Here is a 15,095-nt window from a genome sequence, read left to right on the forward strand (position 1 = left end):
TGACTTGATGTCTCAAAGTGTTAAAGCAATTTAACTTTTCAAGTTGTCCTTTGTATCATGTTAAAGAAGTCTTTTGTTGCCTTCTTCCCCATAAAAGCGTACGGAAAATTAAACGTGAACAATTTCAGTATTCATTAGAACGCTCTCCTGGTAATATTCTATGGATTCTGTTTTATTATTTTTCACGTGTCTTCATATTCTTTGCTTATATTTCTAAATTCCCAGGCCCTTGCCCTGACAAGAGGGGTTTTTGTTGAGGCTGGTCCCTAATACCCTAAAGGTGCATGTGATACCTGTTCTCCTTGCTTTCTTTGTACATATAATATTGCTGGATGCCTATAGTTTCACTTACTTAGAGTTATTGATGAAATGGCTATTGCAAAAGGAAGACATCTGCCTGATGATTCTTCTTTGGGTAAGCCACAGAGGATGTTGTTAAAAATGTAAAGTGGACCTGATTCAGCCCCTAAAGGCTTTGATGTTTTAGGTATGACAATAAATTCAGGCTTTCTAAGAAGAAGATGCTGCCTTTCTAATGCACCCTGTGACTGGCTTGAAAGCGTACCAGATGCTCATGACAATATTTATTTACATAACTGTTCTGGAGAGAATGATTTTAACTACAAGAACACTGGAGATATGTTAATAAATAGATGATATAAGGAGCTAATGGGGATAGTCTAGGAACAAAGAATGAAGCAGAATCATAGAAACACACAATGCCTTCATTTCTAATAGATGTACCAATACTGTAGGAAGCTGTGAGGAAGGGGCTATGAGAACAAGGGATAAAGAATACAAACTATTAAAAGTAAGTCTTTTAGTTATGGAACTTATAGGATAATAAGAAAAAGCCTGGTATACCCCTCATAAGAGATAGAGTAGTATAGAATAAAAAGAATTGTTTCAGTCTTGACTAATAAAGTTGATTGTGAGAAATTCGATTTTACCAGAGGTAAACATTGACCATTAAAGGCAAAACTTTTATTTGCCTGATGCTATAACTGCAAAAGATGCCAACTAGACACACCTGTCTACCTGTAGGTGTGTCTAGTGAGAAAACTTCCTTTGTTGCTAGCAATTCTGCTCATGCTCTTAACATTAGAGCTATGAATCGAATAGGTAATGGTTACTTGTGGGAAAGCTGGGGGACTGAAGAAGAATGAGGTAAAAAAATAAATTGGCAATTATTATAACCATAATTAGATGCATAAAGAAACAAATTTAATGAGAAATCTGTTCATGCAAACTATTGAAACTTAATAAATAAAAGCAGCCCAGGCCATTCAGGGCGACTTGTTTGACTCAGATGGTCATAGTTTCTTTACTGAGCTGACTTCACACATATGTACCAGTTCATCAGACCTATTTGGAGCAAGGCTCCCAACATTCTAAGAAACATTCCTAATGAAATTAAAATTTTTACATTATTATAATACATTTACAAATATATGTATGTTATTCTAAATGTGCAAGAAAATTATGTAACAAATAAATTATACTTGGTTGCACTAGGATAATGAATGTTATGACTTTAAAACCTGATCCTATTTAGCTTTATTCCTAAAAAGAAATAATGACATCTGTGAGTGAAGATATGCCTTTGTTGGGGGAAGTTTGTCACTGGAGACGGCCTTTGAGGTCTCACGTATACTGAAGTCACACCCAGTGTCTCAGCCTACATCCTGGTACCTGTGAGCCAAAAATCTAAGAACTCTCATCTATTGCTTTAACACCATGTCTGCCTGCATATTGCCTTGCTTCTTGCTATCATAATATACTAAACACCTGAACTGCAAGTGAGACACTGCCGCGCACCGCGGGCCCCCGTCTGTGCTCTATGCACTAGAACCCAGTTCCCGAGCTTCAGGCAAGGGGCTGACGGTTGAGAATACACACGCTGAGACAGTCCGACACACAGACCTTCAAACACTGGTACCAAAAAGCCCCTCTTTAATAGCACTTTGGAGACTTAAATATCCTGCAATCAATGGCCAACAGGTGAAAATCCCATCCTCTGATCCTCTAGGCTAGGCACAGCTTCTAGTAACTTCAATTAGAAGGCTCTAGCAGCGAAGAGCAGCTGAAGGCCAGGGCTCAGTCCCAACAAGACACAACAATAAAATGTTTTCCTTTACAACAGTTGTGGTGGTCATGGTGTTTCTTCATAGCAATAGAAACCTTAAGATACTCTTCAGATCACTAACCATGACACTGCCAGTGTTTTCAGACTCTAATAAAACTGAAGATAAAGGGAGTCATATATTCCTTGCAATGACTTCCTACTACCAATTCAAAGTCTTTCAAGTAAGAACAAAATACTACTTGAAAGAAGACTTGTGATAATACATATTATGGATTATTATAACTATTACTCTTTGAGTTCACCAAAAGCACAGCATGAGATAGGGCTTCAGGGGCATAAATTTCCTTTGGGAGATAAAACAAAATGAATCCACAATGAAATGGAACATGCAGAAATGGATAAAATGCAATGGGGAATACAATTCATCTTCACAGACCCTCTGAATACCTACAGGGGGACCCCTCAATCCACTATTTTGAGAGATAGAGGCAGAAGTTTTATGCTAAACCCCATTTATCATTTTTTACAGTCATCAATGGAGCTAGATCTCCCATGTATTTCATTGGAACTTATTTGAAGCAGGATAGGCAATCATAGAAGAGCTACGATGTAGATGGTTGAAATCCATTATGTTAGTGCTTGAATGTTCACCATCAACAGGCACAATCTGTGTCTGTGGATGTTTTAAGTTAAGAAGCACGAAGATGAAATGATTATACCAGCACATACATTGACATTCAAATTTTTTTCTATACCCCTGATATTATGAGTTATATTAAAGCTGCTTTGTTCCTAACGTTTTTAGTATTCGTCTTCTTGAAAATTTTATCTTGGGATAAATTTCTCACATACATCTGTTGTGTCTCCTGAAGCAGATATTTACAATCTTCTTCTTCTCCTATCAAGCTTCCAAAATACTAACCAACCAAATCTGGAATGCGTTATAGAAAATAAAATTATAAATTATGAAATAATTCTTTATCGTCACCTATGTATTATTATAGCTAATTTTAGTCTTGTCTGTTTGCCTATTTGACTTTTATTATGAAATCATAAACATGAGCCAGAGGAGAAGAGTGTCCCAAACTCAAACTATTAGAGATGTAAGCCAGAGTCATGGGAGAAGCTATCTTTCATTCTCTCTCTCTTTTGTTCTTAATCCCATCTGTATCCCTTCTATGGTACAATGGAGATTCTCAGTCAAAACCCTACTCTTACACCTTCATGGATCTGCAAATGTTCAACTATCTTGCTGTGCCATTCCAATTCCCATAATCATTAGATATCCTTAGGGTAGTACTTAGTAGTGCTTGAAGATTCAGCAATTTTTTTTGGTAGGGATTGGAGTATTTTTGCTGAACAAGGCAAAACAGCAGTATAAGTTTGCTTATGTCTCACTGTGTTCACTGTGCTATTCTTTAGGAATGTTAGAACTTCCATTTGTTTTATTTCCACTCACAACATACAGATACTTGCTTACTTGTTCTCATAGGTCTTTGGTAAAATTTCCCTTTCATCCCAGATTGGCATTAAATATGCTGAGTGAGTATACCTTGTGAGGTCAATTTTAGGAAGCAAAACTAAGCAATATAAATGGTAAAGCCTACTGAAGAATCTTGAGAAATTTTCTATCTCTGTGTAGCCAAAAAAAAAAAGAAAGAAAAAAGATGCAAAGGGATGACATATAACTACAAATGCTTCAAAATTTGCAATAAACTGATGTGTCTTCTCTTGATTATTGTTAATATTGAGATATATAGAACAATTCTTAACATTTTCATTACTTTAAACATGTATTACTAAATAAATTTTGAATTGTATTTTCTATACCATTTAAAATTTCATTAAATTGATAAATTATAATTCATTTGAATTGATGGCTGGAATATTTTTATTCACTATAATTTTAGTAATAATACCAAAACTTTATCTTCTGCTAGAAGAAAAAAATGGAAGTTTGAGGGTCATTGAAATATTTAATACTATACTAGTGCCATAAAGAAATTTCCACCAATTTAAATATAAAATAATTCCAGAGAGGATAAATGGTGATACTAAAAATCAAAATCCTTAACTTAAGTTTTAGGCCATGGTTAGTTAAATTAATCTTAACTAATATGTAATTTCCAAACATTTGGACAATATGTAGCAAAAAATATATTTCTACCCCAAATTCACATGATATAGAATCCTTAAATAAAGCAGTTGGTACTTGAAGTGGTTACAGTGAAAGAGAACATTTAATAGTTAGAATATATAGGTACCAACTTGTTTTCAGTGTGTAATACCAAGTTTGATAAAGAATACTCAGGTATCTCTGTTCCTTCCTACCTGATCCACTGTCTAGTCCCTAATAGTAAAGCCATCCCTGACTACAGCCATCCTTTCCCTTGGCTGCATCTTTTGTTGACTTCACAGACATTCCCTCACTAAACTCTCTCAGCCAAATTGTCACTAAATCCCAGCCCCCACCTCCAAGAGGCACAACTTGCTATACCAAAAAAGCTGCCTACCAGAAAACCAGAGAAACTGCCCTGAGACTTTCTCCTTCTGCCTTGTTCTCCCAGACCCACCTTGCAATCTTTTCCCTAGTGCTACAACAAAATACCTGCTGAAGCCTTTTCTCAAACCTGCCTATAATCTTTTATGGAATAAAAAACCATCCCGTCTTTACCTCTATCTCTCAGCTCATTGTTGTAGCCCATGTCCCAAATTCAGCTTGTGCACCCTGCTAAGCCAAGGGCCACCACTCCCAAAGCAAAAATTAGGTTGAAGGAATGCCCAGATCTTTCCTACTAGTCCTGATAACTAGTCCCTCCACTCTCATCCCCAGCTCCGTATCTGGAAATCTACTGTGGTTTCCTTTTCCTCTCTGATCTCATGCCCAATGGACCTCAAAGACCTTCTCCTGCAATATTCCTGTACCCAACACATGCCAATAATCCAGCTGCCATTTGCAGACATTCCCTGTGAACACCCCAATGAATAGACTAGGAAAACAGGAAACATAGACATACTCTGAAAATCCAGAAAGGAAATAAAAAAAAAAAACAGGAAGAAAACACCAACGCCACAAAAACAAATACAGAAAACAATACCTAGCAGACTAATTATCCCACACCCAGATGCTGATTTGCCAGTGTAAAAAATAAAATAAACAACAGCCAAGATGTTGTGTTTCCACTACAGCCTAGCTATCTTGCCACAGCAGGCCCAGAATATTCCATCATAGCTGAAGCACACACAAACTACCTAATAACAGACTTTATAAATATAATAAAATTTCTACAAAGAGAAAATAAACAAAATCCTTTTAAAATGCAGGAAACAAACCAATCTTTTGTAACAAAACAAAGTCCATAAAAATGATTGGCATGTTTTCATCATAATAAATGATTCATATTTGAGGAACTCCATATGTTTAGCTCCTTTAAGTAGTCTTATATCACATGACTGATACATTAATATATACAAAGTTTTGTTTTTGATACTTTTTTAAAATAAGTTTGATTTTAATTAAACATTCAAGCAAATTCAGAAAAACAGACTTCAAAATCAAAGCAGAGTTCAAAATTTAATAGTATTCACCAACTGTTTACAAAAATGACAAATAAAAAATTAAACATGATTGCCCTTAAAATAAGGAAAATACTCCAAAGTTTATAAAATAATGTGAACAGAAGAAATATATTTACCACTAAATATCATTTTTTCTAATCATAGAGAACTTTGTAATTGCAAATTCAGCTTTCACCATCCATACCATTACAAGGAACTTTTGTCAGAATGAGCACAGGATTTCTATACTAGATTAGAGAATGGAAAACCATAAATTTTAAACTCAAAACATGTCCACAGTGTTCTAAAGAATATGCTTACAGACAGTTTCATTGTTAGCAGTTGGTAAATGAGAATCTCTTTATGTTATGATTTATGAGAAAATTGGGGCAAAGGGAAATGTAGCTATTCACAAGTGTAGCAGTGATTATGAATTAAATGTTTTTAATGTGTTTTGACAGATGTGAGGAAAGAATAAATTTTCTTTTTAATTATCTTAGTGTAGTTCACTGTATGTAATGTTCTGTGTTAGAACTGTGGTGTTGGCCAGTATATTTTCTTTAATATGGTCTATTCCTAGAAGATTACTAAAATGTGAAGAATAATAATAACTTTAATATCTTGTATTTTATAAAGCTCCAGCAATTCAAGATTATCTAATAAGTTCACCCAACCTGGATTCAGTTTTCAAATTTCCCTGATAAAATTAAGGAGGCTCACACAATAGAATTAGAATTCATCTCCACTCACTGCCCACAAAGTTTCCTGGAGGATTAATCAACTGCAGTGTCTCCTGAATAAAATGCTCACAATATAATTTTAAGCTGCAGCTAGCCGTTAACAGTCTCAGAGATGAACGGCACCCATGTTTCATGAAGATTTATATGAAGGACTGATCTGAAATATAAGAGCAGCTGAGAGAGAATTCAGTTGGCTTCTAGATGAGGCAATCCTTTCCTTGAATGTATTTATTACCAATGTATTTCAATTGTGAGAGATGGTGTAAGAAGTTGGAACTCACAGTGTCTGGAAAGAAATATGTAGGTGGGTTGACCTTGTAGGTGATGAGTTATTTGCCAGGGTTTGAGTACTGTTCCATATGCAGTAGCTAAACAGCATGATATTGCCAACAGGGGGAGCTAAAGACAGAAGACAAATGAAGCCCATTGTGTTTAGCAGTGTAATTTAGCTGAACTGACAATATATTATACCTTAATAGCACCTCAGAGTGAATTTAATTGATGACTCAACTTAGATATTCTCTTAGAGTATCTTTCTACAGGATTGGATGCAAGCTGGGCGCTTAAGTTTGCTTCCCTGCTGCTAATAGTGTGACTGCCATCTGGAAAAGATATCAGCTTATATGTTCCTGGAAGTTTTTTTCTTTATTGTTACTGCTTAAGCAAACAATTCAGAAAGCTTCTGATAAGCTTAGAGAAATGGGAAAAAAAGCTAATTCTCCTCTCACTGAGACCTAAGAAAGCTTAAGCAGACAAACATCTGAACTGTACGTATGTTTAAATTTCCCATTTTAGTCATCTGAAATGAAAATAAAGTCGAACTGGAGAACAAAGTTAAAGCTTTTCATCTTGTTTCATCATCATCACTCACAGCTAAATAATCTTGTTCTATATCAAAACTTCAAAAGCTATGACAGACATGAGAAATAGGTTCTTTTAAAACCGACCTTATATAAATGCTTATTTTCAACACATCAGAGTGGGAAAAAAGTTATAAATATTGCATTTTATCTTCTTATGAATAGTCCAGATAATTATAAGATAGTGTCATAATAAATTGTAACAATCTCGATGGAAATTATGGTACAATCTCCTGTGTCTATCTTATCGTTTCCAACAGGGCTTATTCTGATGAACCACTTCACACATTTATGCACTATGAGTTGTTACGTATATCCTCTATGTCAACCACAAAATTGTGAATAAGAGAAATTGAGAAAGCTCCTGCATATCAAAGCACATGTAGCCTAGCAGTTAGAGAACATCAACTTTAAAGGTGTGTCTGTGAAAACCTTAGAGATGGTAAGTTAAAGTAAGCATCGCAGGCAGAGCACAATGAGAAGGAAAAAAAAAAAAACAAAAACAAAACAAAAAAAACAAAAAAAAAACCCATGTACTTCTGCAGTGGAAGAGAAGCAATGTGAATATATTAATCTTTTATTGACCAAAATGTGTCAACTGTGATCAATCACCACATCTATTCATCCAAAGATGTACTCGACACCTATCACTGCTAGGCTGTGTGATTTTCATGTAGAATGTAGAGCATGCTCTACCTTTCAGCCATCTAAAAAAAAAAATCTAGTGAAACAGCAATACGCATACACAAACAGACAGACACAGACACCCCTATATGTTCAATGCATCTAGTGGAATTTTCCAAGATTAAACATCTTTTAATTAAGATTGGGGCAAAATCTGTGATGATTTATTTTCCTTTTTTTCTGTCTCTTTGTCTTTGTTTCTCTCTGTCTCTCTCTTCTTTCTCTTCTACTTACCTCTTTCACTCTCTATCTCTCCTGATATATTTTTTTACCTTTATAACAAAAATATATAGTTATTCACAGTTATAATTTGCTTTAGTCTGCAATACTATACAATTGCTCTTCTCAAACATTTGCACATATACAACATGTAATGCAAAGTGTCCTACCTCAAACCACTAAATAACACAAACAACTATAGATAGGTCTGTAAATCTATTGATCTGTGAAACCAATAGTATAGTATTTGTAATTTTAAAAATACAAATTTCTACATAACATAAATGCAAAAATAAAATAGGAATTTTCAAGAAGTAATATTTTAATATAGATAGCTGACATTTGTATATATTTGGAATTTTCCATTCTTCTAAAAATTTCACTTCACATATATAAGATTAAGTGATAGCAGCTGAAGAGATGCATGTGACACCTGCTCTGTTTTGCTTAGTTTGGGATGATTTTAGCATAACAGTACAACTCATTTTGGGATAAGGCAGGGTAATGCACAAAACAACTGTGCTCATCCTGAGTATGTCAGTAGTATTTCTGTTAAAGAAATAACTGAAGTATAAAAGTTGGTATGAAAATAGTTGTGTGAGTGGATGAACGTGTGCTGTAGCACCTGGTCAGAAGTCAGAGGACAATTTGTTAGAATTAGTTCTTTCCTTTTGTCATGTGGGACATGGATGCCAAACCCAGGTTATCATGTTTGGTTGAAAGTATCTTTAGTCATTGTGTTCCCTGGCTATTTTAAAATACTTTTCTCCAATTATCGGCACCCATGTACATTTTCTGACATGGATTTTAATATTATTATTTTGATTATATATATATATATATATGTTTAAAATTTTGTATGCTTTTTATATTGTGAATTCTAATTTTGAACACCATGAAAGCAGTTGTCAGAAGATCAATAAGACACTTAGCAAATACAGTATAGATTCTATAACTGCAGCAAACTTGCTCAATGATAGATCTTTCATTGATACAAAATCTCTAAAATCCTTTATATGGTCACTCTTCTGTATATTTTAAATTATCTCTAAATATTAAGAACACATGATATAAATAGCATATCCTAAGGTTTTAGAGTGTACTATGTAAAGAACAATAACAAAGATGCTTGTCTTTGTTCAACACGAAATAACTCTTGTGTTTGCACATAGTTCAGTCAGGATTCTAATTTGTTATGCAAATGAGATGACCTTGAATTTGTCATTAACCTGTCTCAATCTCTTAAGGTTTTGGATTGCAGGTGTGTTTCATCACACCTGGTTTAGGTGGTGTGAGGAATTAAATCCAGGGACTCAGGCATGCAAACAAGCAAAATGAAAATGACTTACATATACAGCCAATAACAGCAACAAATACTCTTGAAGAGTACTGTTACTGTTGAAAGAGTTTTCCTGTTAGTCTGAGAACTATTTTAAATGGTGAAATGACATCATAGGATATTTTAAAATTGTATTTCCTAGTTCTTGTATATACTGACTCAGTTTTTAAGCCTTATTATTGCAAGGATATACTTTGCACTACATGCTTTTGAAGTCACTGGTTTATTTCACTTCTTTGAAATAGTATTTTTCAGAAGACGCTTCATGGTGTGAGGATATGGTCCTTAGATCTTGAGAATAATCACTGAGAGAAGACAGTATTGTGACACTGTAATTCTGTTTCAGGATTCTGTGAGGTGTTGTATTAGCTGGTGGAAATTAGTTGAGAGAAGTAATCAAATGGTGATTTGAAAGAAAAAAACACAAACTGAACAAATGTAATGCATATACACACCAGAGTGTACTACAGAATATTTTTCAATTCCAAAAAAAAAAGGTAAAATTCTGACATTTAGAGGAAAATGGATGCAATCAGAGTTGTTAATGTGAGGTAAAATAAGCCCAACATAGGTATGAAAATCCAGTTACTTCTTTTCTCATCTGAGATAGTAAAATTTTCTGTATGGATTTAGATGTTTCTAGAGGTTGGCAATGGAAGATGGAACAGGTAGATAAAGATAGAATAGATTTTATTTGTAAATACATTTTTTTTCTATTTTGAAATATCATACTGAAACCATTAATATACGCAATTGGTAGATGCTTCTTAATGACAAAATGAACTAAGTTGACTTCAAAATGTAGCATAGTCACAGTTACTTAGCCCTATGAGTATTAAACATGATACACTCTTCATATAGTAAGATTGATGATATTCTCACAATTTTATATGTTCACATTTACCCAATATGTAAGATTATTTTTATTTTATTTTATGGAATAAAGAACATATATATAAACACCATTTGCAGTTTTTAGATAGTAACATATATACTATACATTAATTCTATAACACTAGGGGTTTTAAGTAAACTATAACATTCATCTTTCTTTCGTTGCTAATACGAAGTTTAACAATAGAAAACACTCTCTTTGGCCATATGTTATTTAATGTTTTAGTATTGGAGTTATTTGTTGCTGAGTCCCTTTTCTGAAATACATGACTACAGCAAATTAAATCCTAGTCACCTAGCTGTCAGTTTAACAGATAGCTGACATTTTCACACATTGTGAAATTTGTTCACCCCAAGTCGAATAAGCTGTAGCGAATGATGAGGGTTTAGATTATTTGTTGACAGAAATGGGACATGGTGAAAATGAGTCTGATCTGTGCAGGCACAGAGAGTCCTCACCTGATGTTAATCCAATTTAGGCCATCAGGAAAGGATACTGAAGTCATTATTAAATGAATTGAGCTTGACAGCACCATATACACAGTGTCCTCAATGCAGCTAAAATAGATGGAATTAAGAAATAGGAGACATCCTTTTAAAACTCAAATATATCCTATGTCAGTCAATTAATAAAGATTCAAGATAAATTGCCATTCTATTAGTGATATGTAATAGACAGTCAGTAGAACTGCATGTTATTATAATCAAATGTGTCATGAATATAATATAAATTTAGAGACATATTAATAGCTTGGTCATCTGGAAAACTGTATAATATATAATCTATAAAATATTTTCTTCAAATTCTTGAAACTACAAAAACTTTTATTTGTCTTTATATACTAGTTTATAAAGAAAAATGCTATTGTTACATATGATTTATCTAATTTCATTGATTATGTTCACATTGTAATCTCAAAGTAACATACAAATGTTGAAATATCTGTTCAATGTAAAGATATTTTGGTGGGAGTTTAAGAACTTAAAGACACATTTTATCCTTGATTCACCAATAATGCCACAAGAGACTTCTATCTTGATCTTTTTTCTATCTCCATGGAAATATACAATATCTTTAATAAGAATATATCATCCTGTAATCATAGAACACCCCTTAAAACATTTGAAATGTGTGGCTGGTGGTGGTGCATGCCTTTAATCCCAGCACTTGGGAGGCAGAAGCACGCACATCTCTATGAGTTTGAAGCCAGCCTGGTATAGTTCCAGGACAGGCACCAAAGCCACAGAGAAACCTTGTCTCGAAAAACCAAAATAACAAAAACAAAACAAAACAAAACAAAACAAAAAAAACATTTGAAGCTTCTTTGAAATTTTTATTTTCCCCAAACTATGAGAAAGTAAACATATATTCTTATTATTTTACCTAATCCTGTCAATTTTATTTCTTGTAGCAAATGGTATACAATATTGTGTTGGTGAATTATCCTTGATGTTGATAGTTTCCTGGCTGAATTCTGTAAGACATATGCAGTATATCCTGATTTTTTTTTTTTGTCATTTTCTGTTAGGTCTTTATATTTGACATATTTAATTTAAATGAAATACTCTATTTTGTATAAATTATTTTGTTTTGTATACTTTGCTGTATTTATTGAAAATAATTAATTTTACTTTATGCAAAATGGAAGTTAAATCCCTAAAAAAATATTAACTAATGTGACTAGAGAGATTCCTTAGGGGTTAAAGAAAATGCTGCTCGACACTTCCTGGCCTTCCTACAGGGGCAATACTGCCCAAACCGCCTCTCTTCCTATCCCATTCAACTTACATCCAGATCCCCACACCCCCTGTCTCCCTCCCTCCCTCCCTTCTTTGGGGCATAGCACCTCCCTGCTCAGCCTGCTAGGGTGCTGGGACCTAACCCGAACCGGGAGGACAAAGGGGTGGCCGGTAACTCCTTTGTTCCCATAGCCTGCCAGCAGCGAGTAGGGTGGACCCTTTGTTCTAGAGCTAACCAAGAAGCGCGGAGTTTCAATCTGGGCACCAAGTGAAACATCATTGTGGAGAAACATCTCTGGGGAGTGACATCACTGGGAAGGTACATCAGTGGGCAAGAAGACCTGATCCTGTAAAAGAAGATCCAAAGGGGAGTATTGGGAGGAAGAGATGGGCAGACGCCAATGCAGGAATTCTCCCAACAATCTGAAAAACAACACGAAACCACCAGAAGCCAGTGACCTCACAACAGGAGGACATGAACACCTTAATCAAGAAGAAGTAGAAAAAACTGACTTCATGAAAGTGATTGACACCCTTAAACAGCATATAAAAACACCCTTATAGAAATGGATGAGAAGTATAATAGAAAGTTCGAGGAATTGAGTAAATCAGTGAATGATACCCTAGGAAACCAAGGAAAAACAATCAAGCAGATAAAGGAAAGAGTTCATGACTTGAAAACTGAAATGGAGGCAAAGAAGAAAACACAAACAGAGGGAAGCTGGACATGGAAAATCTAGGTAAACGAATAGAGACTACAGAATCAAGTATAACCAGAAGAATACAAGAGATAGAAGAAAGAATCTCAGATTCTGAGGATAACATAGAGAAAATAAACACTCTGATCAAAGAAAACAGCAAGTCCAACAAACTCTCATCACAAAACATCCAGGAAATATGGGACACAATAAAAAGACCAAACCTAAGAATAATTGGAGTAGAAGAAGGAGAAGAAGTGCAGCTCAACAGTACAGAAAATATACTTAATAAAATTATAGAAGAAAACTTTCCCAACCTGAAGACAGATGTACCTATGAAGGTTCAAGAAGCATGCAGAACACCAAATAGGCTGGATCAAAAGAAAACATCCCCTCGCCATATAATAATCAAAACACAAAATATACAGAATAAAGAAAGAATATTAAGAGCCGCAAAGGAAAAAGGCCAAGTTACTTATAAAGGTAAACCTATCAGACTTACACCTGACTTCTCTATGGAAAAAATGAAAGCCAGAAGGTCCTGGATAGATGTTCTCCAAAAACTAAGAGACCACGGATGCAAGCTCAGACTACTATATCCAGCCAAACTTTCATTCACTATAAATGGAGAAAACAAAATTTTACAGGATAAAAACAAATTTAAACAATACGTAGCCACAAATCCAGCCTTACAGAAAATAATAGAAGGAAAATCACTAACCAAGGAGACAAACAATGACCACAATAACTCAGACATCTAGAGAATCTTCACCAGCGCAAATCAAAGAAGGAAAACACACAAACCCTACTACTAAAAAAGTGACCAGAGTTAACAACCACTGGTCATTAATATCACTTAATATCAATGGGCTCAACTCACCTATAAAAAGGCACAGGCTAAGAGATTGGATAAGAAAACAGGATCCAACATTCTGCTGTCTACAAGAAACACACCTCAACCACAAAGACAGGCACCTACTCAGAGTAAAGGGCTGGGAAAAGGCTTATCAAGCAAATGGACCTAAGAAACAAGCAGGTGTGGCCGTACTAATTTCTAACAAAGATGACTTCAAACTTAAATCAATCAGAAGAGATGGAGAGGCACATTTTATACTCATAACAGGAACAATTCATCAGGAAGAAGTCTCAATCCTGAATATCTATGCCCCTAATATAAAAGCACCCACGTACGTAAAAGAAACATTACTAAAACTCAAGGCAGCCATCAAACCGCACACACTAATAGTAGGAGACTTCAACACTCCTCTCTCACCAATGGACAGGTCAATCAGACAGAAACCTAACAGAGAAATAAGAGAATTAATGGAGGTAATGAAGCAAATGGACTTAACAGACATCTATAGATTATTCGTCCCAAAGAGGAAAGAATATACCTTCTTCTCTGCAGCTCATGGAACCTTCTCGAAAATTGACCACATACTTGGTAACAAAGCTAACTTACACAGTTACAGAAAAATATTAGTAACCACCTGTGTCTTATCAGATCACGATGGATTAAAGTTAGAATTCAACAACAATGCTACCCCCAGAAAGCCTACAAACTCATGGAAAATGAACAGTCAACTACTGAACCATACCTGGATTAAGGAAGAAATAAAGAAAGAAATTAAAGTCTTCCTTGAATTCAATGAAAATAAAGAAACAACATACTCCAACTTATGGGACACTATGAAAGCAGTCCTGAGAGGAAAGTTCATAGCACTAAGTGCCCACCTAAAGAAAACAGAGAAAGCACATATTGGAGAGTTAACAGCCCACTTGAAAGCTCTAGAAAAAAAAGAAGCAGACTCACCTTGGAGGAGTAGAAGACTGGAAATAATCAAATTGAGGGCTGAAATCAACAAAATAGAAACACAGAAAACAATCCAAAGAATCAATGAAACAAAAAGCTGGTTCCAGGAGAAAATCAACAAGATTGATAAACCCCTATCCAAACTAATCAAACGACCCAGAGAGAACATGCAAATTAATAAGATCAGAAATGAAAAGGGGGACATAACCACAGACACAGAGGAAATTCAGAGAGTCATTAGATCTTACTACAATAGCCTGTATGCCACAAAACTGGAAAATGTAAAAGAAATGGACGCTTTTTTAGATAAATACCATTTACCAAAACTAAACCAGGACCAGGTGAACAATCTAAACAGACCTGTAAGTCGCGAAGAATTAGAAGCTGTTATCAAAAACCTCCCTACCAAAAAAAGCCCAGGACCAGATGGTTTCAATGCAGAATTCTACCAGAACTTCCAAGAA

This window comes from Microtus oregoni, unplaced genomic scaffold (assembly GCF_018167655.1).
Source record: "Microtus oregoni isolate MIOR12 unplaced genomic scaffold, Mior012 000001F_ref0000356, whole genome shotgun sequence".
Lineage (NCBI taxonomy): Eukaryota > Metazoa > Chordata > Mammalia > Rodentia > Cricetidae > Microtus > Microtus oregoni.